Source organism: Pollicipes pollicipes, unplaced genomic scaffold (assembly GCF_011947565.3).
Source record: "Pollicipes pollicipes isolate AB1234 unplaced genomic scaffold, Ppol_2.1 Scaffold_7261;HRSCAF=8764_pilon_pilon_pilon, whole genome shotgun sequence".
In the NCBI taxonomy this organism is placed as follows: domain Eukaryota; kingdom Metazoa; phylum Arthropoda; class Thecostraca; order Pollicipedomorpha; family Pollicipedidae; genus Pollicipes; species Pollicipes pollicipes.
This window is the reverse complement of record NW_023597054.1, coordinates 63,951,873-63,978,103: the sequence shown is the minus strand read 5'-3', so window position 1 is coordinate 63,978,103 and position 26,231 is coordinate 63,951,873. Positions and strand designations below refer to the sequence as shown.

The 26,231-nt window shown below is 63.1% G+C and overlaps 1 pseudogene across 1 annotated transcript in view; it reads right to left on the bottom strand.

Annotated features, from left to right (window-relative positions):
- Positions 1-330: 330 nt before the first annotated feature.
- LOC119111732 (neurofibromin-like) overlaps positions 331-26,231 on the bottom strand; it is a 37,688-nt pseudogene continuing 11,787 nt past the window's right edge. Inside the window, exons 18-55 of the transcript XR_005095597.1 lie at positions 23,630-23,856; positions 23,033-23,208; positions 22,441-22,612; positions 21,911-22,050; positions 21,041-21,255; positions 20,435-20,551; positions 19,693-19,866; positions 18,704-18,820; positions 17,855-17,951; positions 16,787-16,997; positions 16,245-16,383; positions 15,822-15,955; positions 15,296-15,471; positions 14,897-15,022; positions 14,339-14,453; positions 13,634-13,801; positions 13,183-13,305; positions 12,678-12,816; positions 12,308-12,472; positions 11,716-11,955; positions 11,066-11,246; positions 10,527-10,709; positions 9,660-9,816; positions 9,261-9,422; positions 8,587-8,845; positions 8,062-8,212; positions 7,574-7,794; positions 7,151-7,284; positions 6,737-6,877; positions 6,171-6,258; positions 5,684-5,854; positions 4,806-4,942; positions 4,209-4,322; positions 3,520-3,696; positions 2,868-3,097; positions 2,243-2,432; positions 1,700-1,889; positions 331-1,105 (exon numbers count right to left, since the gene is read on the bottom strand). The product of XR_005095597.1 is annotated as a neurofibromin-like (transcript). The remainder of the gene's footprint in view (positions 1,106-1,699; positions 1,890-2,242; positions 2,433-2,867; positions 3,098-3,519; positions 3,697-4,208; positions 4,323-4,805; positions 4,943-5,683; positions 5,855-6,170; positions 6,259-6,736; positions 6,878-7,150; positions 7,285-7,573; positions 7,795-8,061; positions 8,213-8,586; positions 8,846-9,260; positions 9,423-9,659; positions 9,817-10,526; positions 10,710-11,065; positions 11,247-11,715; positions 11,956-12,307; positions 12,473-12,677; positions 12,817-13,182; positions 13,306-13,633; positions 13,802-14,338; positions 14,454-14,896; positions 15,023-15,295; positions 15,472-15,821; positions 15,956-16,244; positions 16,384-16,786; positions 16,998-17,854; positions 17,952-18,703; positions 18,821-19,692; positions 19,867-20,434; positions 20,552-21,040; positions 21,256-21,910; positions 22,051-22,440; positions 22,613-23,032; positions 23,209-23,629; positions 23,857-26,231) is intronic.

Sequence of the window (26,231 nt, the reverse complement as noted above, 5' to 3'; positions counted from 1 at the left end):
TCCCAGCACGGCACGCCGCCTCTGGAGGGCGGCTGCCGGCGGAGCGACCGGCCGGGGTGGCGCCGACGCTGCGCCGGCCCGTCCGGGGCTGAACGGGCCGGAACGGCCGGCAGCACTTCACTCCCATAGCGTGGCAGTAACCGGACAGTAGCGGAAGGCCTAGGCCGCGCTCTCAGTCATCAGGAGACATGACATCGCGCAATCCGTCAACGGACCGCGCGATGTCGAGGCTGTCGCCCACCTCCTCCAGCACTTGCGTCCTGCCTGGCGACTCTCTGCGTCGGTGAGACGGCCAGAGAGCAGAACCGCTCACTGTACCAAAACAGCACACACATTTTCACCTGTATTTGGCAAAATAAATAGTACATTAATGTGCAGAAACAGCTAAATGACATCAAAATACGGAGATTTCTGCTACGGGCCGACGTGGGACCGGAGAGTGAGTTAACAATTGAAAATAGATGCCTACGGTGGCAGTTTGTGGTGGCGTGGCCAGCGGCTAGACCTGACTAGGGTGCAGACCGGCGCCTCACCCTCCGCCCACCGACACGAGCCCCATCACAGGAGGTGGACGTCCGTCCCGTCCGCCGGCGGCCGCGCGGCTAAAACCGCGCCGCGGGCCACGACCGCACGCGCCTCCCGGAGCCTGCCGGCTAACGCGGGCGGCGCCAGAGACACATCCGACTACACAACATAGCCTACAGAAACGCGATGACTGGACATGGTGCGAGGCGCCGGGCGCGCGCGTGTACGATCTACAGTGTGCTGTATATACATTATACATCTATAGGTGGGTGGGTGGGCGGAGCAGCGGCGGCCAGCGCGCGCCGGCCGGCCGCACGTGTCGCGGTAGCAGCATCGCGGTGGGCCACGGGCACGCGCGCAACGAGAACACTGACGGCAGAGCAGCTGTGGCGCGGCCGGTGGCGCCGCGCCACGGGAAAACACCGCAGTTGTAACTTATCTGGTGGCCAGGAGATGGCAGCCCGAGACAGTCAGGTACCGGCAAAATGGGGCGGGTCGACCGCTACCCACAAGAGATCCGTAGACACATCGAAGCACCAAATACAATTGCTCCACATTTAGAACGGGTTCTGAAGACAAACTGAAATAAGAGAAGTCGTGTTAGAGGAGGCAATGCGCCACCGCTCCATTCAATGTTAATCGCAATCAAACATTAAACCCACCGTGCAGGGCCTCGTCGGATCAGCACCAACACACAGACAAACTGTCACTGTTATACTTGCAGCCAAGATGTGGTGCCACTGCGTCACTTGTCCCGCTTGGACTCAAAGTTACACACCAGCATGGCCCTTCCCCACCAACACCCACTAACCAGTTTGTCTGTGACGGTGCAGCGCCAGTCTCTCCCAGTGCAGCGACCAGCGCCCCGCTTCCCCGGCAAGGGCGCGGTGTGGGTGCGTGGCGTCCCCTTCCCAGCACCCAGTGCGGCACCCCCTCCCCGTTCCCAGCATCAGCATCAGCATCGAGCCCGGTACCTCTTCCCAGAACCGAGTGAGGTACCCACCTTCCCAGCACCGAGCACGGCACATCCCCCCCCCCCTTCCTAGTATCACGCGCAGTACTGGGGATATATTCCCAGCACCGAACGTGGTACCCCTTCCCAGCACCGAGCCCGGTACCTCCTTCCCAGCACCAAGCCCAGCACCCCTTTCCCAGCACCGAGCGCGGTACCCACCTTTCTCGGTGGGCGAGCCGACGGTGGGGCTGGAGAGCGAGCTGGACGCGTTGACCGTGGACGACACGGACAGCAGCGACGGACAGGCGGGCAGCTGGTCCGGCTCGTGGTCGCCAGCCGACCAGCACGTCTCCACCATCGCCTCCAGACAGTTGCGGAACAGCTCGGCGTTCACGCCCGTGCTGGTCGACTGTCGGCGGGGAGGCGCGCCGCGTCAGGAGCCGGCACAGCTGTCACGTGGCTGAGAGGCGGCGGGGTGCGGCACACCTTCTGATGGCCGCCGCGCCGTCACACGCCGCTCGTGATCACGGACACGCTCAGAGCGACCACACATCCCGCGCGAGCGAGATCGGCCCGCCCGACTGAGGCCGGCAACGCGTGAGCTCGGCTCGCAGTCCAGCGTTACGCCGTGGCGCGTGCGGCCAGCGCAGAGTACGCCACTGCACACTGCTGCCCCTCCCCCGGTCGGCGGTCCGGCAGAGCCGCGCGGCCGCGGCGTCCATCGACGGCGCGCCGCCCCGGCCCCGGCGGCTGGCCGCTCACCTTGGTGAAGGGCCCGGCGAAGCGCCACAGGCCGCCGAAGCCGTACGCCTGGATCGAGTGCAGCTGCTGCGACACCGTCTCGTGTTCGGTGGCGATCATGTTCTGGATGATGCACTGCACGCAGGTCAGGATCACCTTGTCGTAGCAGTTGGACAGCACCTGGTTGATCTTGGCGTCCAGCAGACAGTGGCTGCGGACGGTGCCGGTCTAGTCAGCAGGATGCTCCGAACCTCCACCGGAACAGTCCAGGAGCATCTGCCTCACGGCGTCCGGGCGGGAGGAGCCTCATGGCGGCTGCTGACCGCTCCTTATCGAAGGTGACCATGGTAGCAATGGTGGTGAGCGACAACGGCCAACGGTCCGCTAACCACATGCCAGGGCATATCGTGATACACGACGACAGACAGTCTAAACTGCCGGCTATCTCGACGGCATTTATGACTTGACACGGGAACACGCTCGCTGTATTATTCAGGCTGCCGGACCTTTCCTCAAGCCATCTTGGGTACAGCATGCTATATCACTGCAAAGACGGCGGAAACTGCTCCCACAGCGAGCCCACCTCGAGCCACGAGCCCGTCCACCGGCCACCCGCTCTCGGCGCCCCTACCGCCGCTCAACTCACATGACGGGGAACACCTTGGGGAAGACGACGGACGCCTCCGCCAGGTACTCGTAGAGCACGCGCGTCTCGGCGCCGTCCGTCGAGTGCTTCACCAGCGTGGCCAGCACGGTCAGCGCCAGCACCTGGATCTGCGGGTCGGTCAGCACCTCCGGCTCCAGCAGCAGGTTGTTCTCGTTGCTGACCGAGACGCGCGCCGATCGCTCCTTACTCGGCATGGACGCCGTCTCCAGCTGCCCGCACGACAGTAACGTCAGGGGCGGAAGTGACGTCGAGCCGGCGGGGGTGACACGAAGGGCGGGGGTGACGTCAAGGTCGGGAGTGACGTCACGCGCCGGCTCCAGCCGGAACGGCGGACGCTGTCGGCGGGGCGGAGACGACTACACACAACACACGGCGGCAACGGCAGGTCAGTGACCATCCGCATACCGGCGGCCCCCGCAGCGACAGCGAGGGGGTGAGCGGGACGCGAGTACAATCGCCGCACGACTTTCCCCGGCCGCTATACTGCAGCTGTTTCCTACCACTCACCACCGCGCTCAGCTCCAACCCCAGAACCGGACCCTGATCTGCACCATTCCATCTGCAAAACAGTAGTCTACGCCAGCGACGGGCGACAGCTGGACACAGCGCAGCTGTCGCCGGGCGGACGCACCTTGTGCAGAGCTGCCTGCAGGTGCACCTCCTTCTTGACAGATGGCGTGGGCACGGACGAGGAGCGCTGCGTCTTGAAGACGGGCCGGTGCGGCTGGCACAGCTGCTGCGACTCCAGGTCCAGGCTGCGCCAGGCCTTGCCCTCGTCGCCGCTATCCCGAGCTGCCTTCAGGCCCGCCTGAGCAGCAGGCGCGGGAGTGACGCACGGGGGCGGAGCGGACACGGTTGTGGCGGACGCGGACATGGCACGGACCCAGCACGGCAGACACTGCCAAAGCGGACATGGCAGAGAGGCAGATAGACGTCACGGCAGATGCGGACGAGGACGAGGCGTCGACCGGTCAGACTCCCGACGGGTCGGCGCATGGTGCATGCATGACGTGCACTGATCTGAAGTGACCCGCCTCGCAGCGACACCCCGATACCCAGCATGACAGCAGCCTGGCCCAACGTCAAGACCTCTAGCCGTTCCAGTGGCCGCGCGTGCCGTTCGTGATTCTCTCCCGTGACCGCCCCACCGGCCGCCCGAACTGCGCTTCGGCCCCGCAGACAGGCCGCTCCCCAGCCCCGCCTCACCTGCAGCGCCGGGGGCGGGCCGGCGCGCGGCGGTGCCGGCCGCGCCGCTAGCGCCGCCTCCAGGCCCGTCTCGAGCCGGTCCCAGGCGGCGCGCTGGGCGGCGGCGGCGCGCGGCTGGCCGGCCGGCGTGCCGTCCTCGCGCAGCGCCGGGCTCGAGCCGCCCGACGAGCCCGGCGTCACGTGGTTGGGCGAGGCCGAGCTGCTCGACTGCTTGGCGTCCGAGGCGCCCTGCCCAGCGACGACGGGTTACGTCGCAGGCGGTGACGGTCACGGTGTGACGGCGGAACAGTCGGAGGCAGATGCCCACGGAACATCACCATTAACGACACGCCGGGCTGAAGGCGAGGCGCAGCAGTTGGTCACAGACCAAGGAAATCGATGTGCAGTACACTTCCGCAACCAACACGAGCACTGCACATGCAAACGCGGCCCGGACCTTTTGATGGTGATGATTGGTGTTTTTCGAGCGCGCTAATCTTTCATAGTACGGAAGTAAGGCAGGAATTGCGTGCCTTGCGAAAGCCATGGTGCCCCACGGGTGACCACGCGCTATTCTGCAGGATCCAAATACCCCCGGCCCGCCCTCTGACCGCCTCATCCCTGCCACCGCACTGCCATCCACAGCGTTCCGAGCCACGTCAGGCCGTCGCAGAACTCAGCGGGACTCGAGGAGGCTGGCGTCAGGGCGACGAGCGCGGTGCGCCCTCTCACCTGCTGCTGGAGGAGGCTCAGGTTCAGGTGCAGGTCAACGGCGAAGCTCTCCACCGAGCTGGCCTTGGAGAGCACCCGGTCCACGGAGAACTTGAGGTGGCAGCGTGAGCGCACCTCCTCCGACACGGACACCAGCGCTGCGGGTCAGATGAGGGACGGCCGCCGTAAGCGCGGCTGACAGACTGACAGACACCCCCAGCGCTGCGGGTCACATGAGGGAAGGCCGCCGTGACCGCGGCTGACAGACTGACAGACACCACCAGCGCTGCGGGCGTCACGGCGCGGCCGACGGCGCAGGCCGCCGCCACCAGCGAACACGACCGCCACACCACATACAGAGACCACCCACCGACAAAACAGAACTGCCATCACCAGACAACCAACAACCGACCCGCCGGCCTGGCGATCAGACAACAGCCAAGCTGGTGGCTACATCACAAGACCAACCAATCCAACCACCAACCACCTGACCAACCAACGCAGCGACGCCTGCTCCCGGAGTCGTGCTGGGAGGCGTCGCGTAGCCATACCGCGAGGCTACGACATGGGACGATGCCCGCTTGTATACGGTCCGTTCACAGGACCCGACCAGGTGGCCCCGCGAGATATGGTGTCACAGAGTAACCGGACAACACAAAGGGTCTCCCCACGAGTCCTTCCCTCAGCCCTGTCACAAAACACGCCCCACCGGCACAGGGACTGGTCGCTCTATGCCAGCCGCGCATCGAAAATGACCTTGCGAGTGACCCCTGCGTGACCCGCCATGTGGGCGAGGCTGACTTGAGGCACGTCCGTCTCGTCACGCAGGCGATGCTGTGCCGGCTGACCTCTGCCCGACCTGTCCCGTCCGCGCTGTCACCCTGGGCGACCTGACCCACCCGTCATGTAGGCGATGTTCTCCTGCGTGACCTCGAACTTGTCGCGGCCGTGGGGCTTGGCCACGATGTTGAGCAGCAGCGTCAGGATCCACGAGGTGCGCGAGACGGTCGTGCAGTCCGGATGCCGGAACCCCTTCATCAGGTGGCCCACCAGCGCGAAGTGGAAGTTGGCTGAGGGAGGAGAGGGAGGAGCCGGGCTGTTAGCCGGCCGGCCAGCAGCGCTGGGTGGTCTTCATGTCACGCCCCGTCAGAACGGCCACCTACCTGAAGCCATTTGTAGCCTCTAAAAGGCAGCAACGCAACGCCGGAAAACGGCGCAGAATGCTTGACCGCGACGGCCGTATTAAGTGCGAGACACACATCACGCATGGCGACGCATTTTCCGCCACACGCATACGGCCAGCACACCATCCATTTGACATGGCTCCGACAGTTTCGTCTCAAACCCATCGCATTATCTACGAAGTGGAAGACAGCGCTGCCCTACCTTTGAAGCTGAGTCCGACTGACTGGTCGAGCAGCTTGAAGTACCACTCCAGCGGCTCCCGAGCCGACATCATCACCTCCTCCAGGCTCTGCCGACACGGCGCCGTCACGAGGGTCAGATCGCGCCGGCCGGCGGCACGCCACACCGGGTCAGCCATATTGGGTCTGGGCACATGCACGCACAGTCACGGGGTGATGTCGAGCTACGCCAAACACGCCTGCGGCCAAACGGACGCGCGATGGCGAGGTGGTGAGTCTCGGCCGGTAGCGAGGGTTATCGCGCCTCGACGCGTCATGGATACCCGGCAACAGAGTGAGCACGACTGCCGTCGCGAGCCGATGGGGAATACGACCGTTTCCTTCCGTCCACCCGGCAGTCCGGGCCGACGCGGGAGCGGGACCACATCGGCACGACAACCTCAGTACCGCGGTGCGGTCCGCCGTGCGAGTCAACTGGCGCGCACAGCTGACGACGCCCCGTGTTACAGACGCCGCGGCTACAGGCGAACGCGGCTCCGCACACTGCGACCGCCGCGCGCGCGGGGCGAGCTGGCACACGCGGCTGACCTCCTGGTCGAAGATGCCGTGCGCGTCCAGCGTGTGCAGGTTCTGCTCGAGCAGCGCCAGGCCGCACGCGTACAGCGACTTCTCGTCCAGCTGCAGCACCGAGATGGCCACCCAGAACAACGCCTGGTGGATCGGCGACTCCTGCGGCACGCCAGCAAGCCACCGATGATGAGGCGGAACGCAACGCAACGCGGCGCGACTGCAATTTTCCACGTCACCCGCGCACGTGGTCACCCAACACCACTCGAACGCCCTTGACCTGGAGGCAAACGCGCCTAACGCAACAATCTGTTTTCTTGTAATCTGTTGATTGTGACACTAAACAAGAAGGCAGCTTGAATGCCCACCACCGGCAGAACGACCCCCGGCCCGCCCAGCGCGAGCCACCCCCGGCGGACGGCTCTGTCGACTCACCGCCCGCAGCTGGGGCTGCACGCGCGTCAGGCACATGATGATGGCCTCGATCAGCGTCATGTCGGTGAACCGCTCCAGCGCCTTCACCAGGATCCGCAGCAGCTGCTTGATGTCGTAGTCGGTGATGGAGCGGCCTGATAAAAACGCGAGGGGTCACACACAGGTGCGGCGCCGCCACCCGAACGACGCGGTCTTCGCCGAGGCGGAGACGGTATGAACTGGCTTGACGTCGTCAGCAGACAACAGACGCAGCACGTCCAGACCGGCACACAAAACGCGAGCCAGCGCAGGCAGCATCGCAGCATCACGCACCACACAAGCAGGGCATCACATTCAAGACCGGTCGGCCGGTCGCCGGGTCCTGCACAGGCGGTGCCCTACGCCGTCGTGGCCTCTGTCCGCGGCCCGACGGCGTCTGCTCACTGATGCAGCCGAAGACGATGAGCGAACGCGGCTGCAGCGCCGGGTTGTAGCGGAAGGCGAAGCTCTTGGCCAGGTCCTTCCACACATCGAGCCAGTCGCAGTCGGGGATGTCGCGCATGCAGGCCTCCATGATCTCCAGCAGCGCGTCCGTCACCGTCTCCAGCGAGGAGAGCGGCAGCGTCTCACGGTCAGCCGCCGACAGCGTTGAACGGTCCGGCGCCCTGCCGCGCAGGCGGAGGCGGTCAGCGGTGCGTCAGAGCAGTGCCGAGGGGCGGGGACCCACGTGGGGCGCGCGCACACGCACGCACGCACGCAGAATGGCGGGGCCGCCGGCCGCGACCACCCACCCGCGAGTGGACTAGCTCCAAGCCGCACGCCACCAAGCGAGAGGCTCGCCCAGGCGTTACAAGGCACCCACACTCGGACCCCGACCTGGATCAGCAGAGAAGCACACACGCCGCCGTCGGCTCGGACACGCGGCCACGCACCTCAGCCACCGCTCGCCGGGGCTCTTGAAGTTCATGCGGAAGGCGGTGACGGCCGCCGACTTGGCGTTGTGCAGCTTGATGCCGAACAGCTGGTAGAACTTGGACAGCGAGAACTCGTCCAGGCTCAGGCGCAGCACGCGCTGTGTGTCCTCTGGCGAGGCGAAGCGGGGCGGACGGCGTCACAGAGAGTCACGACACGATCAAGGGACGTTCACAGAAGACATGGCCGCAACGCCGCACATCTTCTGAAGTTGACGCGACTGATGAATGCACGTCAGAAAACAGGACGCTTCGTAAGCCCTAGACTTCGCTGAGACTATCCGGACGTTCTTGCCGGGATGCACATGACCCCACAGCGTCCGGCCCCGCAACACAGTACTCTCCGTCCAGTGAAGGAACAGCTAAAGCGACCTCGTTCACAAACCAAGACCTTGTGATAAACCGCCACAGAATCCTCACATAACCCTAAATCCCCAGAGAATTGCCGCCTCCCTCGAGCATCGAGCGGGCGCCGCTCCTCCTCACCGGAGAACACCGGCTGCGTGCAGGTACACAGCGAGTGGATGATGTTGATGACCATGCCGTGCGTGCTGGCGCGCAGACTGAGCGGGCCCATGCAGACGAGCAGCGTGGCCAGGTGCAGCAGGTACGGCAGGTGGTGCGACACGTCCAGCCGGTTGTTGAAGGACAGCATCAGCAGGTAGCGCGCCAGGATAGCGATTTCGGCCCAGTTCATGTGGTCCTCCAGTCGCGCCGTCGGCGAAGTGCACGTCTTCATCACAACCTGGCGGCACCAACCAACAAAACCGTTCCATCCACACCAGATAAGAAGTGCCGTGGCCAAAACCTGTCGTTACACTATGCTGCGGACTTAAGTCATGTTATATGTGAGATAGGTGTGAAAATACTCCGTCGACCATTGAAAAATGACAGAAGCGCACGATCCAAAGGTATAACACACACAACACGCCTGAGCAGCACAACCGACATGCCGACGCGAGCACAACCAACCTGAATAGAGGCCGGGCTACTCAACCAGCGCTCAACCACATCACCCGGTCCACAGGTAGGCGCCACATAGCTCAACGCTTGAGAATCGAAGCAATCCGTCCCCCGTCCCCCCTCCCCCTCCCCCACCCCACCTCATCTCGCGCCACCCCGAGCGCGGTCGGCCCTCCCGCCGGCCGCCGTCAACGCACCGTGCAGAGTCGTCCTATGACCTTCTTGGCCACCAGCTGGACATTGGGTGAGACGAGCGCCACGGTCGTGTCGGCCATGATCTCGGCCTGGATCGAGCCCAGACCGCCCGTCACTGAGCGCTGGATGAAGGCGTCCAGTACCATGTCGATCAGGTCGGACACCTGCGGGGGTGGGGACACGAGCGACGGAGTGTCAGCGTCCGGAGACAGCTGGCCCCTGACGGACGTCATCGATAGCACACAGGTGATGGGGTGTCAGAGCGAGATGAGCCCGTCCAGCATCATGGTGACCATGTGAGACGTCTGCGGGAGATCCCAGCCACACTGTGATAATGAGCAAGTGCTGCACAACCCGGAAAAATTTGGTCTGGATGGAGGGGTGCATGGCCTCTGCCGTACCTGTCCGATGCTGCCCCAGATCTTGGCCTGGATGGAGGGGTACATCTCCTCCTCCTCGATGGTGAGCGTGATGAGCCGGTCCAGGATCAGCGCCACCTTCTGCCGCTTGGTGTCCTCCAGCTGCCGTTTGGTGCCATCCTCTGAGGTCTTGCAGAACCTGGCGGCGCGCCGGCCCGCTGTCAGGGATCGGCGCCGCCCAGGGCTGGACTGATGAGCCGGACGAGGCCCGACACCGGCCGGTCCAGTGCCACATCAGGACAGACACCGGTCTGTCCAGCGCCACACCAAGACAGACACCGGTCTGTCCAGCGCCACATCAGGGCAGACACCGGCCGGTCCAGCGCCACATCAGGGCAGACACCGGCCCGTCCAGTGCCACATCAGGGCAGACACCGGCCGGTCCAGCGCCACATCAGGGCAGACACCGGCCCGTCCAGCGCCACATCGGGGGCAGACAACCGGCCGGTCCAGCGCCACATCAGGGCAGACACCGGCCCGTCCAGCGCCGCATCAGGGCAGACACCGGCCGGTCCAGCGCCACATCAGGGCAGACACCGGCCCGTCCAGCGCCACATCAGGGCAGACACCGGCCGGTTCAGCGCCACATCAAGGCAGACACCGGTGACGCGTCGTCCCACACTCACACGATATTGGCCATGCAGCAATCATTAGTCCACATACATGGACTGACAAGGACGCTCCCATCTCACTGTTTCGTTGCGGCCGGACTGTTATCTGCACTTGAACACCGCCGCTTTGACGGCGAGATGGACCCGACGGGTGGCGAGCTTCACCACTGGGACATCTCTGCGAGCCTCGTGCACACAACCCCACAAGTGGCGGCCTCGGCCGGTGCGGCCGACTCACTTGGTCAGGTTGGGCAGCCAGGGCGTCATATATTCCAGGCACAGGTGTTTATGCTCGATGCTCGATTGCCGGAAGCCCTGGATGCACTCGTTGAGGAACTCGAGCGTCAGGTGCGGCTCGTTTGCGCCAGCTTCTCGCTCACCGACTTGATGAAAATGGTGTTGTTGGACGGTATGCAGAGACCTGGCCGGCAGACGAGACTACGTGTGAGGTCAACTGGCAGCGAGCGGTCGTCAACCCTGGCAAGGTAACTCGAGATAATCGCCGATCTAACATACAGAACAGCCCTTCAGGTTGTGAGCAAGTGATATCTGAACATAATTGTAAACACTACGACACCACGAAGCAATTCGTTGCAGTCTGGATGAAGTCCTTCCCAAAGATGGTAACTGAAACGAGCCAGGTCAATCCTCTCAGGTCCCTCCCGAATCCTACCCGAAACACAGCACTTTCAGCACCCAGGAATACCCCGTGACATGCCCGTCACAACAGCACCAACTCGTGGTCCTTCTGCCCAGACACGCCGAGGATGCACCCACCTGAGGTCTCGAGCAGCTGGCCCTCGATCTTGAGGTCGAAATGCTGCGTGAGCGCGCAGAGCAGGTTGTAGGCGGCCGTGCGCAGGTTGGGGTCCTGCGAGCCCAGGTTCAGCAGGGCCATGTTGAGCAGCGTGCCCGGCACGTCCTTGGGCCGAATCTTCTGGTGCACCGGCGCCGACACCTGGCGGACAGGCGCGGCGGATGAGACAAGCGCGGCGGATGAAACAAGCGCGGCGGATGACACAAGTGCGACGAACGGCGGCGGGGAGCTGGCGTAGACGGTAGCCGGCAAGCGTTTGGTCTACGACGGACGAGAGGGCCGGCCCAATCTAATGACAGCGCCGCCGCTGGCTTGAAACTGCGCCAGGCTGAAACTGAGCCAGGCTGGGTTCGACTGTAGTGAGATGACCGCTCCCGCACGACTAACGCCGACACTCCCATAGATTGGCCCATGGCCACGCTAAACGTCACCGAGTCACTACTAGACTAATATTCATCAGGCCAGACGCTTCAGACCACGACCTAGGCATCGCTCCTCGGGACCGCTCCAACCCTGCTCCCGACACTGACACCGGCGACGTCGAGAACTTCGCCCTCACCAGACCGGTGCCCCGCCCTCGCTCGCGCAGCAGCGTCCCGCCGCCACTGACCGGCTGGCTGAGCTCGTATCGCTTGCGGATGTGCAGGATGGCCGACACGATGCTGTCGCAGTCGATGTGGATGAAGCTGAGCGGGCCCGACTCGTTGGCTATGGTCAGCGTGAACTGGTTGTCGTCCACCAGGCAGACCTCCTCGATCTCCGAGGCGTTGTACACGTCGTTGAGCAGCACCGAGTGCGAGAGCACCTTGTTCTTCTCGGTGGAGGTCACCTGGATGGCGTTGGGTCCCACCTGGCGGCGTGCGGGGGAGGTGAGCGGTCGCCGCTCGGTGACGCGTGGGGATGCGGATAGCAACGCTGACCAACACCGCCGCGACACGGGTCAGATGCGGACTACTGTGGCGCGCGGGGGAGACCGGCATCAGTTCACTTACCCATGACCAAGACATACGCGATCGCCATGATTGAGTGTTCAATACCGCATGCCAGGCTCGACCCGAGCTCCCCAACTGGACATCTGATGCAGACGATCCAGCATAGCTCCAACTATGACCTAGTTTTCGCCTAAGGGCACTCTCGCATCGCGTCCGTCGCACAACATGGACCCAGCCCGTAGGGCAGAAGGGCGGCCGTCGGAGCCGTACCTTGATGGCGACCTTGGTGTCCTTGTGCGAGAGCTTGAGCGCGTTGTTGAACACTTTAAGGTCGTCCTCTAGCGCCAGCGTGGTGGCCGGCAGCTTCTGCTGCTCCGGCTCGATGAAGTCGTTCAGTCGGCTCGGCGTGTCCAGGAACACGATCTTCTTGTTGTTCTGCGGAAAGAACGTCATGACATGAACACAGAGCATCAGGACCTGCGCTCCTTCCCACAAACGAGAAGAGCATAAATGACACGATCGCGTATTTCCAAGCATTGCAGAGCCGTTAGTTATTCCGGCACCATTGTCCAACAGATAAGCACGCGTCCCGACGGGCAGCTGGGCGCCTGATCAGTCCGGCGGTCCGATGCGCGCTTACCTTGAGCGGCGCCAAGATGCGGTCGTGGTACTTTGTGTACTCGCGTACCCACGAGTTGGCGTTGTAGATGTAGGCCCAGTGGATGTTCTCGTAGGCCACCTGGGGCAGCACGACGAACCACTTCTGCAGGAACTCGGTCCTGCGGCCAGGAGGGTGGGGGGCGTGTCACGGGTGTCACAGGGGGGGGGGGGAGGGGGGGGGGGGGGTCACGACGAGGCGCGTCACGTGGTCTCACAGACGATCGCCGGCGGCGAGTGGCCGGCCGCACCGCTGGCTCCACAGCTTAGCTACCGCGGCGGTGGCAGGCCCGCACACTGGAGCCGCTGACGGCCCACTGCCCACCTTGCCTATCACGGCCGCAACAGGAGCCGAGGCCATCACCACCACCCGTCAGCACAGCCGGCCGGCGCTACCATCCGGACTGCTCGCCCCGGCCGACGGTCTCAGACGGGGGCGTCGGCGGGGCGGCCCCGGGAGCGCGGCGGGAGGCCGGCGCCTCACGCACCTGAACCGGTTCTCGCTGCATATGTGCGTGAAGTCGACCACCAGCTCGAACGGCTTGTGGTAGTACGGCTTCAGCGTCAGGATCACGTGGTAGATCAGCAGGTCGCCGTTCGTCTCCCCGATCCTGGGCACCACCAGACGTGACAACAGAGCTGCTGGTGTTGACTGCTGACCGAGGCAGACGCACAAGAGGAAAACACCTGGCGTCCAGCATCCCGCATAGCCCGCACTAGCCCAAGAGCAGTTACCCTGACAAAGGCAAACACTGGAAGTCCGGAACTCTGACAAAACAAACACTCATGGCGACGACCGTTATGTTCGCGTCAACAAATCCTTTCACTGGATCGGTGACTGCATGAAGAAGTAAGTCCCCATTGTTCACTGTGGGAAAATAATCCACTCCGACGTTTGCCCCAAGGCAGGTGGCCGCTGGTGTGGTCATCGACACTGACTTGTATCGCCTGGCGATATAGTAGAAGACCGGGTTGCCGGCCTTGGACGTGCCCGCCTGGTAGAATATGCTGAGGTTCTTGATGCACTTGAACTCGTCCTTCTCGTGCATGTTGTGCTTGGACATGACCTCCTCGAACATGGTGCTCGTCATGTCCATGCTGTTCCACCTGCCGCCGTCCGCAGGCAGTTACAGCTCGTCCAGCGAACGTACGTGAACTGACAGAGGCATCGTGGATAAGCAGCCGATGCATTTACATGACGCTCTCTGGAAAGCGATGTTGCTACCGTCGAAAGGACTGATGCTTCACCATAGCACTGCTTAAAACAATTATCACGTAAACGACAAATCTTCTCATCCACAATGTGTACCCAACGCAATCCCAACGTGGCACGTGGTGAACGTTGTCCACCCTACCAGCCTTCTCACTGCCAGGGGTCCGGAGCTGGTAACCCAGGCCGCCCGTCCCCTCTGGGCCAGGCCGGAGCAGCCTCGGCCCGGCAGCGCCGCCGGACGCCGCCCCACTCACGGAAGAGGTAACCCAGGCCGCCCGTCCCCTCTGGGCCAGGCCGGAGCAGCCTCGGGCCGGCAGCGCCCGCCGGACGCCGCCCCACTCACGGAAGAGGTAACCCAGGCCGCCCGTCCCCTCTGGGCCAGGCCGGAGCAGCCTCGGGCCGGCCGCGCCGCCGGACGTCCCCCCACTCACTGCGAGTCGAGCGGCTTGTGCTCAGGCGGCCCCAGGTACGCCAGCAGGGTGGCCATCTTGTCGAACGGCCGCCGGCCCACCGCCTTGTGGTCCCGGCTGCTCGACAGGTACTCGCCTGCCGGCACCGGCGGCCGCAGGTCAGAGGCGTGCTGGACGGGCCGCATCCGGCCGCCGGGATCGGGACACTCGAGGTGCGGCGCTGGCAACGCCGCGGGGGTGCGGCGCCAGGCCACGTTCGACAATTGGGATAGAGTTGTGTGATAATTCATCCGCAGCTGCTGACATCACAACGGCGGTATTGGCAACACGCGGTATTTGAAGGGTAATTATGTGGGCTGCATACTGTGACTACCGACACAAAGCGATCCAGTTCGGGCATCCCGTTCCATCGCTGCTTCAAGGCCAGCGTCGCGTCTCTGCAGCTCTAAGGCCCGACACGACACCTCGTGCCGGACACGGACACGGGCACGGACACGGACACGGACACGGACACGGACACGGACACGGACACGGACACGGACACGGACCGGACCGGACCGCACTAAGCGCCCAACTGACCGATCTTCTCCTGATGGTTCCAGAGCAGCCGGTTGCAGCGCCAACACGTTGGCGTCGCTGATGAACGAGATGGAGTGGCTCGCCTGGTCCACCGTCTCGCAGTCGGACGCGATCTGGATGAAGAACCTGACGAAGCACATGCCGGTACCAGTCTGCCCCGCACGACATAGGCATGCCTGTAACGACAACGCCGTCCTGAGGTACACAATGTATTTATCTGCAAGTTGCACAAGTCACAACACATTGTGCACCCCTTTTTATGGCAAACTCTTCCAACGCTCCACAGCAGCCAGCAAATACGTGTTTGTACACACAACGTATAGCCGACATCACATACGCGGACCAAGCTACCACTGATTCATCCAGAGCGCTCGTCCGCCGCGCGCAAACATCACCCACCGCCTGCCGGCCTCGAAGTTGCTGCGCAGGAAGTCGTTGAAGGCGAGCATGTGCTGTTCTTTGCTGAACTCGACGTGGGTTGGCGATGCTCTGCAGGATCTTTGACATGAGCATGAGTCCGCGCTTGATCTGGGGGCCTGGCTGCCGGTCCACGATGCCCATCTCGTACGGCGTCACTGGCGACCGCGGGCAGGAGGCGCGTCAGCCGTCGGCGACGTCACCAACATGGACAGCGCGGCCAGCCCAGCAGCCCTACAGAGTGGCAGCGGCGGGCGGCGCCAGCTGGCGGCGGGACATAGCCCCTGCCAGTCAGACAACGCCGCGTCCCCCGGGCCTGTAGCCAAAGACAGCACACAGCCGACTGTTCGGATGGGGAGCGCCTCTTCCCCTCCTCCCCCCCCCCCCTCCCCACCCCCGCCACGATCACTCTGTACCGGCCGCCACTCGTCCGCCCGGAGCGCACCGCGCCCTCGGCAGCCGAGCGTCCGCAGCTCGCGCGGACGGCGACGCCGCCGGCGCCACCTACCAATGGCCGGGTTGATGAAGCGCAGGAAGATGACCGTGCCCACGGCGCCGATGTTGTTCTGCGGGAACTGCGGGAACCGCTTGCTGAGCACCTGGTACAGGCAGTGGCACATGATGCGCAGCTGCGACGGGAACCTGTCGGTCCAAACACGGATCAGCCGGCGGGTATCGGGACGGGCACACGGGACAGCCAGCGGGTACCGGGACGGGCACACGGGCCAGCCAGCGGGTACGGGGACGCCGGACATAAGGGTCAGCCAGCGGGCACCGGGACGCCGGGCACACGGGTCAGCCAGCGGGCACCGGGACGCCGGGCACAGCCACGGCGTCACTGCAGTCGTCCCATCAGGACGCAGCGCGAAAGCCAGCGGACGCCGCCAGCCGCCAGTCACGACCGCGGCACAGCCGGCGGGCCGGTCCGCACCTGTCCGCCGACGAGATGATGCCGTTGAACACCTTCTGCGTCAGCTCCATGAGGTTGCTCCTGTTGTCGTCGACCGTCTCGGCGCCCTCCAGCCGGGACGGGTCGACCTCGTACCGCTTGTTCGGTTCACTCATCAGGTCTGTCGGCGAAAACGCGGTCAAACGAACCATCCGAACGCTGTCACCAACGCGGCATCAACACGGACATGGCAGGACAACGGTGGAAGACACACACACAGGGCTGTCCCTCTCCGGTCTGTCCACTGGAGTCACACCCCTCTCCCGTCACGATACAAATAACGGAACTCTTCGCTGTTTGTATCTGTAAGTCATAAACAAGATTCACTACCAAGCGCACACCAACCATCCTTGCCGCAGATAACTTCACCAGGTAAGGCGCGTACCACAGTATGCGTGACAATATCTCACGCCCTCACAAGAGGCGCACGAGCATCAAACATCACTGCGACGTCGCAGACATACATGTTACAACGTCGCGGCGGCTCTAAGCACGCGCACGACCGGACGGGGAGCCGGACGCACCCTTGATGAGCGGCTCGAGCATGTTGTGCAGGTAGCTGGTGCCGTAGATCTTGAAGCAGAACGCCATGATCTTGGAGCCGAGCGAGTTGCCGCGCAGCAGGGTCTGCATGCAGTCGGTGATCTCCACCTCCTTGTAGAACATGTTCCACAACAGTTGCGGCAGCAGGTGTTTGGCGTCGAACAGCGTGACGAAGACGCGCGCCAGCTCGTCCTGCGATCACAGCCGGCTCGGTCAGCGTCGGCACGGTCTGCTCGGTCAGCGTCGGCACGGTCGGCTCGGTCAGCGTCGGCACGGTCGGCTCGGTTAGCGACGGTACGGCACGGCCAGATTGGTCAGCGACAGCACGACGCGGCTGCCCCTGTCAGCGACGGCACGGCACAGCACGGCTCGGCCAGCGACGGCACGACACGGCCCGCTCGGTCAGGGCTGTTCAGGGGGCCCCAGTCCGCACATGGCACACATCGATCGACAAAGAGGTCACGCAGGGTCAGCATGGCTCCCCCCGCACGGCCATAGGACGTCCGTGCGGTACTGGGGCTTTGTGTGTCATTGGGGCTTTACGACGCACTCAGCTGCTGAGGCTATATGGCGTCACCTGCCTCCCACCCTGGCAGGAAGGGCGGGCACCGCGGGGAATCGAACCCCGTACCTCTGGTTTCCCAGACGCGCAGTGGTTAGCGCAGACGCGTTAACCGCTACACTACCGGCACCCCTGGGGCTGAACGGCGTGCCTCTAAGCCTGGAAGGGAATGTGGGCACCGTGGGGAATCCGACCACGTACGTAAGGTTTCCAAAACATCCAGGGTGACAACTGAACTATCAGCACTCCGCGGAGACGACAACTGAAGGCCTAGAGGTCACACAACGTGTACACAAGACCCCAACATAGAGAAGGTACAGGGGGTCAGTCCACTGAGCTGCCGTCGATAGTCAGCAGGAGGTTACAAACATAACTCGAACGCAGCCTGACGGCGGCTCACAGGCTGACCGAGGCCCGGGCCGGTCCCGCCGAAGACCAGGCGGGCGGCAGCCGGCCGCAGCACGCCATCCGCCGGCGGCGGCCTCACCATCTGATTGGTGGTGACCACGCTGGCTAGCGCCATGGCGATCGGCAGCTCGCCCTTGTCGCCGATCATCGTCACCAGCTGCACCAGCTGCTCGAACCTGCCCGCGCCGTCACCGCACACACCGTCACGGTCGCCGGACACGGCTGCCCCGGCGTGGCCGGGGCCAGTCGGCCAGCGGCGCCGGCGGCACCGGCCGCTCGAGCCAGCCCGCCGACCACCGCACACACCGTCACGGTCGCCGGACACGGCTGCCCCGGCGTGACCCGGGGTCAGTGGGCCAGCGGCGCCGGCGGCACCGCACACACCGTCACGGTCGCCGGACACGGCTGCCCCGGCGTGACCCGGGGTCAGTGGGCCAGCGGCGCCGGCGGCACCGCACACACCGTCACGGTCGCCGGACACGGCTTGCCCCGGCGTGACCCGGGGTCAGTGGCCCAGCGGCGCCGGCGGCACCGCACACACCGTCACGGTCGCCGGACACGGCTGCCCGGCGTGGCCGGGGCCAGTCGGCCAGCGGCGCCAGGGCGGCACCGGCCGCCCGCTCCAGCCAGCCCGCCGTCACCACAACGCGTGCCTTCTGTCACGCGACATATTTTGCACACAATGCTCCTCAGTGAAAAATGTGTATGCATAGTGCATGAGCATAGTGTATGCACTCACGTAGTTATTGTTTTGGGAGGCTCGCATACAAAATGAACTAAGATAGCGTAAAAATCTAGGCAATTGTCTAAACTCAAGAAACGGTATACCACATTGGCCACATTCTCAGACATGTGACATAGGCGCCCGTGGTCTGGGTTGACGCCTTTCTCAGCGGTGACGCCGACTCGACGCGCCGGCCTGACTGACCTGTCGGCCAGCACCGTCTCCGCCAGCATGTTGAACTCGGGTTGCCCTGCTGCAGGATCTTGGTCAGCACCTCGATCACGGCCGCGCGCGTCTGCAGGTCCTTGCGGTACCCGAGCGCTGCCGACACACGCGCGCGCGGTGACGAGCCGACACACGCTGCGGCTGAGCCCCGGCCCGCCCCGCGGCTCTTGCTCCCACAGTCTGTCTGATCGCCGGCACCGGCGGCCGCGGCAGCGACGTCAGCCGACACCAGCACCGGCTGACAGGCTAACGAAGACGCCAGCGGGAGGGGACGAGAGCGGCATTTTCCGAAGCTCACAAAGCAATATAAGCCGTGCGCTAGGAACATCATGGCCACTGATCCCGAGATTAAGGATCTCAAAATAACGGGCCGCCCTGCGTCAACGTGTGTAAAAACGGTTGGCAATACTAAAAATAACTCATAATTGGGGCTTAACATCTTATCGGCTGCCAGGGTCATTTGGAGATGGGACAGTTGTAACAGATCGACGAGAAGACAAAAGGTTAACAAGACCACATGGCTGGCGTCAAGCGTATTTCCCTCGCTCTTACACACAAGAGAAGCATGACACGTTTACGGGCAGCACCGCGTAGGCACACGGCACCCATCAACCAACAAAAAATCATCCTCAGCATCAGAATCCTTCTCCACAAGCAATCGCTCAGCTCAGTCCTCTCCACCCCACCACCGCCCCGCTCCGCCAGCGCCGCGGACGCCGCCTGGCGGGCCCGGCGGGCGCGGCCTCCACTCACGCAGCGACCGCCCCGCTCCGCCAGCGCGGCAGACGCCGCCTGGCGGCTCCGGCGGGCGCGGCCTCCACTCACGCAGCGACCGCTCGCTCCGCCAGCGCGGGCAGACGCCGCCTGGCGGGCCCGGCGGGCGCGGCCTCCACTCACGCAGCGACCGCCCGCTCCGCCAGCGCGGCAGACGCCGCCTGGCGGCTCCGGCGGGCGCGGCCTCCACTCACGCAGCGAGTAGCTGAGGCCCGAGTCGATGTTGGCGCCCAGCAGGTTGGACATGGCCTGGATGGTGGCGTTACGGAGGGCGGTCGACTCCCTCCGTCTGGTAGCCGTGCTCTGACACCTCCTTCTCGCCCTGGGACTCGGTGTCGTTGAGCAGGTTCATGAACAGCGTCAGGTACCTGCGCGCAGAGGCACGGGCCGCGGCTGGAGACGCTGAGTTCGGGGCTCGCCGCAAACCGGCGCTAATAAGCGAAGTGTGCTTCAGGGTAGCTTACCATAGTCACACTAGTCAAATACTAGTCATATTTATCGCGAATATCTGTTTCGTGTAAGAACCACTTATTTGCTGACACATTACTTATATCATTACTTAATAGCTTATACTGATCAGCCCATTACTTATAAAGTTATCACTTTTACCTATTCAAGAGCCAGTACACATTGGGCATAGGCCGATCAGCGGACGTACAGCATTAGCTGCGCAATTACAATATACATTGCATAACGCTGGTCTGCCCTATGGGGATGCCTCGAACACACTTCATATAGTGCCGATGCGGGTCACACGTATGTTATGGGGAGGTCCTGATGAATACCAGCAGCAGCCATTCTGTTTTCGCTCCGGTCAGCACCAGCGTACGGACGTCACACAGGAATAAACAACACCCTGTCGTCGCGCCCCGCCTCACATGTCCCTGTCACACCCGGCTGAGTGGGACGGGCGTGACACGAGCCGCCGATGCTCACTTTGAGAAGAGATCGGACTTGGCCTCCATGAGGTCCCCCCGGTCCGACTCCTCGGCCTGCAGCGGCAGACCGCGCAGCAGCGCCGCCACCGCCTCCATGCAGGCCTGGTCCAGCATCCTGATGGAGGCCCGGCTCATCACACGGAGCGACTGCACACGAGACCGCCGCCGCACTCAAACGCGGCTGCTCTCAACATCTCGACACGGGCAGGGCTCATCACACTAAGCGGGCGGACCGGGCCTCCACCGCCTCCACACACGCCTGGTCAAACATCCTGACAACAGCAGAGGACGCACGTGGCTCGGAGACTGCTCCTTGTTATATCTCAGGACACGCGCATCGATAGCGCCGAGCGCGATCAACATCCACTGCCAACACCTCCACTGCCCCCGTGCCGGGTGGCATCACACCAGAGGCTTCAGCCAGCCAATGGCCAGCACGGGTGTACGGACAATACCTATTGTGCACGATTCCATGGTGGATTCTGAGGATTCCGCACCGAGTAGACTCGCGACATCCTTAGCACCAAGCGCGATACATATACAGTGCCGACACCACCACGACAGACCCGCAGCGCCCAGCACTCTCCCGGACGGAGGTGCCCACCTGGTGAGGCTGGTGACGTCGCCGGAGCCGGGCGGCGCCAGCTGATGACTGTTGCCCATGACCCAGTCGGTGAGGTACTCGACATCTTGTTCCTGAACTTCATCTCCTGCCGGAAGGCGAGGTCGTCGCGGTGCTGCATCATGCGCTCCACCAGCTGGCACAGCTTGGTCTTGATCTGGATCGTGTGCACGGTGATGTCCAGGTAGCGCACGTACCTGAGGACCGGCCCGGCAATGAGCGGCGCGCGGCCCGACGATAAAACACAGCCGCTCGTCCGAAAACGGGAGGAATACCTGGTAACGTCCAGCGAAATCCAGATGGTCTATCCCACTCACACCGCCTAAAACAGTGGAGATACAGACAACACAACGCAATGAACAGGAGGTTATGCGCTTCCAAACACATCCACGTCAACAAACACATCCGAACAAGTGAAGAGCGTGTTGACGTGACAGTCTATCCTTTAATCCCAACAGGGCAAACCCGTGCTACGACACCAGCCAGTCATCCCCGAGCCGGGCGGCTGACGTCCAAGCCGCCGGCCGGGAGCCGGCCGGGAACCGGCCGGGTGCCGACCGGGTGCCGACCGGGGGCCGACCGGGGGCCGACCGGGGGCCGACCGGGAGCCGACCGGGAGCCGACCAGGAGTCCACCGGGAGCCAACCGGGAGCCGACCGGGGGACGACCGACAGCCGACCGGGGACCGATCGGGAGTCAGCCAGGAGCCGACCGGGAGCCGACTGGGAGCCGACCGGGACCCGACCGGGGACCGACCGGGAGCCGTCCAGGAGCTAACTGGGAGCCCGACCAGCTGGCCGCCCCGCAAGCACCAACAGCCGACTCAGCAGACGTGTCCGGAGTCCGTCCCACCTGACGATGCAGAGCATCATGGCCTCGATCGAGCTGACGCCCAGGTGCTCGGCCGGCTGCTCCATCTCGTTCTCCAGCACGTTCTTCATGATGAAGATGATGTGTTCGATGAACTGCGTGTTGTTGTCGTTCATGATCACCTGCCGGCGGGGGCGCACCACTAGCATCGGCAAAGTGGCCAGCAGCGTCATCCCACCACCGTATTTATCCAAAATTACGCAACATCTGGCTGCATTATAAACTTAACTTACACTTCGTATACATGAATTTAGCATTATGCACCTGGCTTCGTTGCACACTGAGCCGCTGGAGTACAGATGACGTACACTCCTCAAAAGGACTGGGTCCTCAATACAGGGAACGCTTTGCGAGAGCCGGAGGGGTCACCAGCTCAGCGAGCCAGCCCGCAGTGCGGCTGGCCCCGACACCACTGCAACAGGCCGCCACAGGCGTAAACTGGACCGATAACACGTGACAGGCCCGTGACTGAAGAAGTGATCGCTGGAACACCTTTCGAAAACGTCGCACACCTGTCCCTGAGAGTCGAAGAACTTCTCCACTATGGCCTTGATCTGGTCGAAGAGTATGGGGTAGAGGAGGGGCGACATCTCGTATCCGACGAGATCCTTCACGTTCTTCTGGATGGTGGTGCCGAACTTCTCGTGGGAGCACACCAGCAAAGGGAGCAGATGGCCGATGAACCTGAAAACCATTGGCACGGTGAGTTTATGGCCTGACCGGCCTATCGTATATCAACGATCGACAATGTTGAACATAAAATATTCGCTTCAGAAATATACGTTGCACGTCCCGCACATTCACAAGGTGTATTCACTCCACATCATCTATAGCTCATACCATGCCACGCTCTGTCAGTATGTTTTGTGACACCCATTCCAAAGAAAGCTAAAACCTACACCCACCAGCTACCGCTAAATATCTAGCCAGCTCCCCATCACACATCTCAGGTACAAACAACCCAGCGATCCCCACGAAATGACGCAAGGAAGCACACCAGATACCTGACAACGGCTACTGCGTGGCGCACTCCTGCTGCGCCCAGCCTCTAAACACAGACACGGACCGCTCCCCTCCCTCCCATCGCTCACGGCAGGCACTCACTGCGTGACGGGGCAGTACTGCACGTCCTGACTGGAGCCGGAGAGAGCGTTGTACTTCTTGGCCGCGTCGGACAGGTTGCAGTTGGTGGGCGAGCGACTGGCGGCCGGCCGCGGCAGACACACGCCGCCCAGCGAGCACAGGAAGCCCGTCATGTTGGCCCACTCGTTGATCTGGTCCTGCGGGACGCCGCGCCGTCTCAGCTACAGCTGGCGCCTCAGCACAGTCGGCGCCCCAGCTACAGATGGCACCTCAGCTACAGTCGCCGCCTGAGTTACTGTTGGCGCCTCAGCTACGGTCGGCGCCTCAGCTACAGTTGGCGCCCCAGCTACGGTCGGCGCCTCAGCTACAGTCGGCGCCTCAGCCACAGTCGGGTCTCCCGTCACCATCAGCTGACTCCGCCGACGCATCCAGAGCGGCACGCTACGCCTGGCAGTGCGGAGAATGCCCGCGCCTCCACGCCCGCCCCGCCCGGGACCAGGCCACGCGTGGGTCCGCCCGGCAGACGAACCACGCCCGTCCAGCAGCGCCGGAGTCGGCGGGCGCTCCCGCCGCACGCTGGACCGCACAGCCTCCGCGAGCCGGCCGACCAGCCCTCACCTCGAGCTCGTGCTCGGACGTCTGGTGCGAGGCGCGCCGTTTGCCGGCGCTCCGGTACAGCGCCTCCGACAGCTGCGGGTCGTCCACCTTGCCCTTGTTGAGCACGTGCAGCCGCATCACGTGGTTCCACTTGTTGTAGGTGTCCTCCCAGGCGTTGAGACCGCCGGGCGTGCAGTACTCGACGCGCCGCAGCAGCGCCATGATGCGCTTCTGGAGCGCGGCGCGTCCTGCGGCGCCGGCCCGCTCCGGTCAGCTCAGTCGCCGCCGGCGCACGGCCGCCGCGCCGCTCGCCGCCGGCCGGCGTGTGGTGTCCGACCCCGACGGACGCGCGCGCCACCAGACGGCTGTGGTCGGTCAGCGACGGCCGGCGCACCAACAGTGTGGGGCGACACGGAGCCGGATCTGTCTCGACGTGTTTACGCCACGCAGATGTTATGTGAAAGTGTGGGTAACAGATACTTGTTACCGGTGAGGGCATGACGATTAAGTTCACGATGGATGCACTGGCTGGTAGGCCCAGCTCAGCCTTGATCTACGTCTAGGCTAGCGTGTGATTCTAACTCAGCAGCTGTCAACAGTCTGCTAAACTGGGTCCGCATTGCATGTTTCCCCATAGCGACCGTGAATTAACAACTCTGATCTTGTGTCACCCTGTAAGAGTTCGGGTCAGGTCAACAGAACGAGCGCCTGCGTACTACACCTACGACGACACTACGGAATCGGACAAAATAGAAAGCATGCGGTACCCGGGCAGGTGTACATACGACGGACCATGACACATGCAGCCGCTCACAGCCAACCACCGACAACACCAACGTTCAGAGGACCAGCACCACGTGACCACTGCACGGACGGGCAGCGAGGTCACGTGACCAGACTGCAGTACAGGCTAGACCGCGGGTCCGGACAGCTAGCCTAGCCACGGGAATATGGCGTGCTTCTGCCGGGCTCCGTACCGCACTGCACCGGTGCCGCACACTCCGGCGGTACCGTACAAAGGCATGGGTTACACCTACAGCCCGCATTAGCAGGGGCACTGGACATCTCTTTTTTGTCTTAAAAATGGCCACCAGACAGTAGTTAGCAGCTGGAATAGACATCACGCCAAAACAAATATAATTATCTGTTGGTGTAGCCGCATGACGATTTGCGCATGGCTGAAGGCGTAAAGGAACGCATGGATCTAGGCTACTTCTGGGCACGAGCTTGTTTCCCAATTGAATCTCGCAACGTGGAGTGGTCCGATATCGTGGTTCAGCCTGCCTCGGGTCAAAATGGCATCCGAAGCAAGGAGCGCCATTCAGTCCATCAGAATGCAGCTCACGGCCTTGCGTCAACAGACATCAATCCTGCGTCGTCAATGAAACACAATACTACAGCTGTAAAAGCGCAGACTGACGACGACAGGTAATGTGGTGCGATGGGAGTGGTGGGTAGCTGCTCAGACCATTGAGCCACTAAAATGCTCATGAGCGAGCTTACTTGCGACACCTAGGTACCCCACCGCACATCAGCGACAGGTCTTAAAACGCACGAAAATGGAGACATATTACTCGTTGACGACTTCTCCACGGGTTTTCAATGGAAGTTTCGCATTGGCGGACGTCAACCAATACTTCAACTCCGTATTTCAACGCCAAAAAACAACAACAAACCACCAGGGATGGGGGAAGCCTATCTGCTAGCTCAGTGAACACAGCGTTTGACACTCCCCGCTGCGTGACCGGCATGCGGGCTCGACTGCCGACACCGCTTGGATGTAGTTCGCCGCTGACGGCTTACTCGCACATGGTCGCACACGAGCCTGAGCTACGGGCGGCCGCGCCACGGTACTGTGGGGCAGCCTAGAGTCCGTCAGGCGACGCTGCCCGTGGAGCCAGCAGCGGTCTATCAGGGCGGTGGAGCTACGATCCTCGCACGCCAACCCGTTTGCTGGGATTATCACCCCTACACCATGCCGGCAAAGCGATCCGCCAACCTACGAAAATGAAGAAATTGAATTATATACACTTCTGGCGGATGGCTTACCCTTACCGTATGTAAGCTGATGAACACCGATGCCTGATATTCAACGCGTGATCGCGGTATGAAAAGAGAACTGAAGCACCTTACAGTGCTGAACCCCCTCCCTCCTCCCACCCCGGCCCACCCACAACGAGCTAGAACTAGATCAGGTGGCACATAGCTTGCCTTCCGCCCCCCCCCCCCGCCCCCTCCCCAGGCGATTGCGGATTTGGTGGACAGGTCGTCAGCGGCCTGCCCTTGGACAAGGCAAAACGAGACAGACGCCACAACGGAGAGCGGACCCAACGGGGAACGGCCGCACTGAGAAGATGGAGCCCTGGAGAACAGCCACACCTGAGGGTGGCCACACTGGGGAGCGGTCACAACATGGAGCAGAACGACAGGGACAGCCACACCGGGAAGTGCCAACACCGGGGAAAAGGAACACCGGGAAGCGGACCCAACGAGGAGCGGCCACACTGGTGGGAAGAAAACACTGGAGAACGGCCAAACCGGGGAGCAGCCATGCCGTGGAGCGGCCACACCGAGGAGTGGCCACACCAGGGAGCGGAGCAATGGGAGCAGCCACACCGGGGAG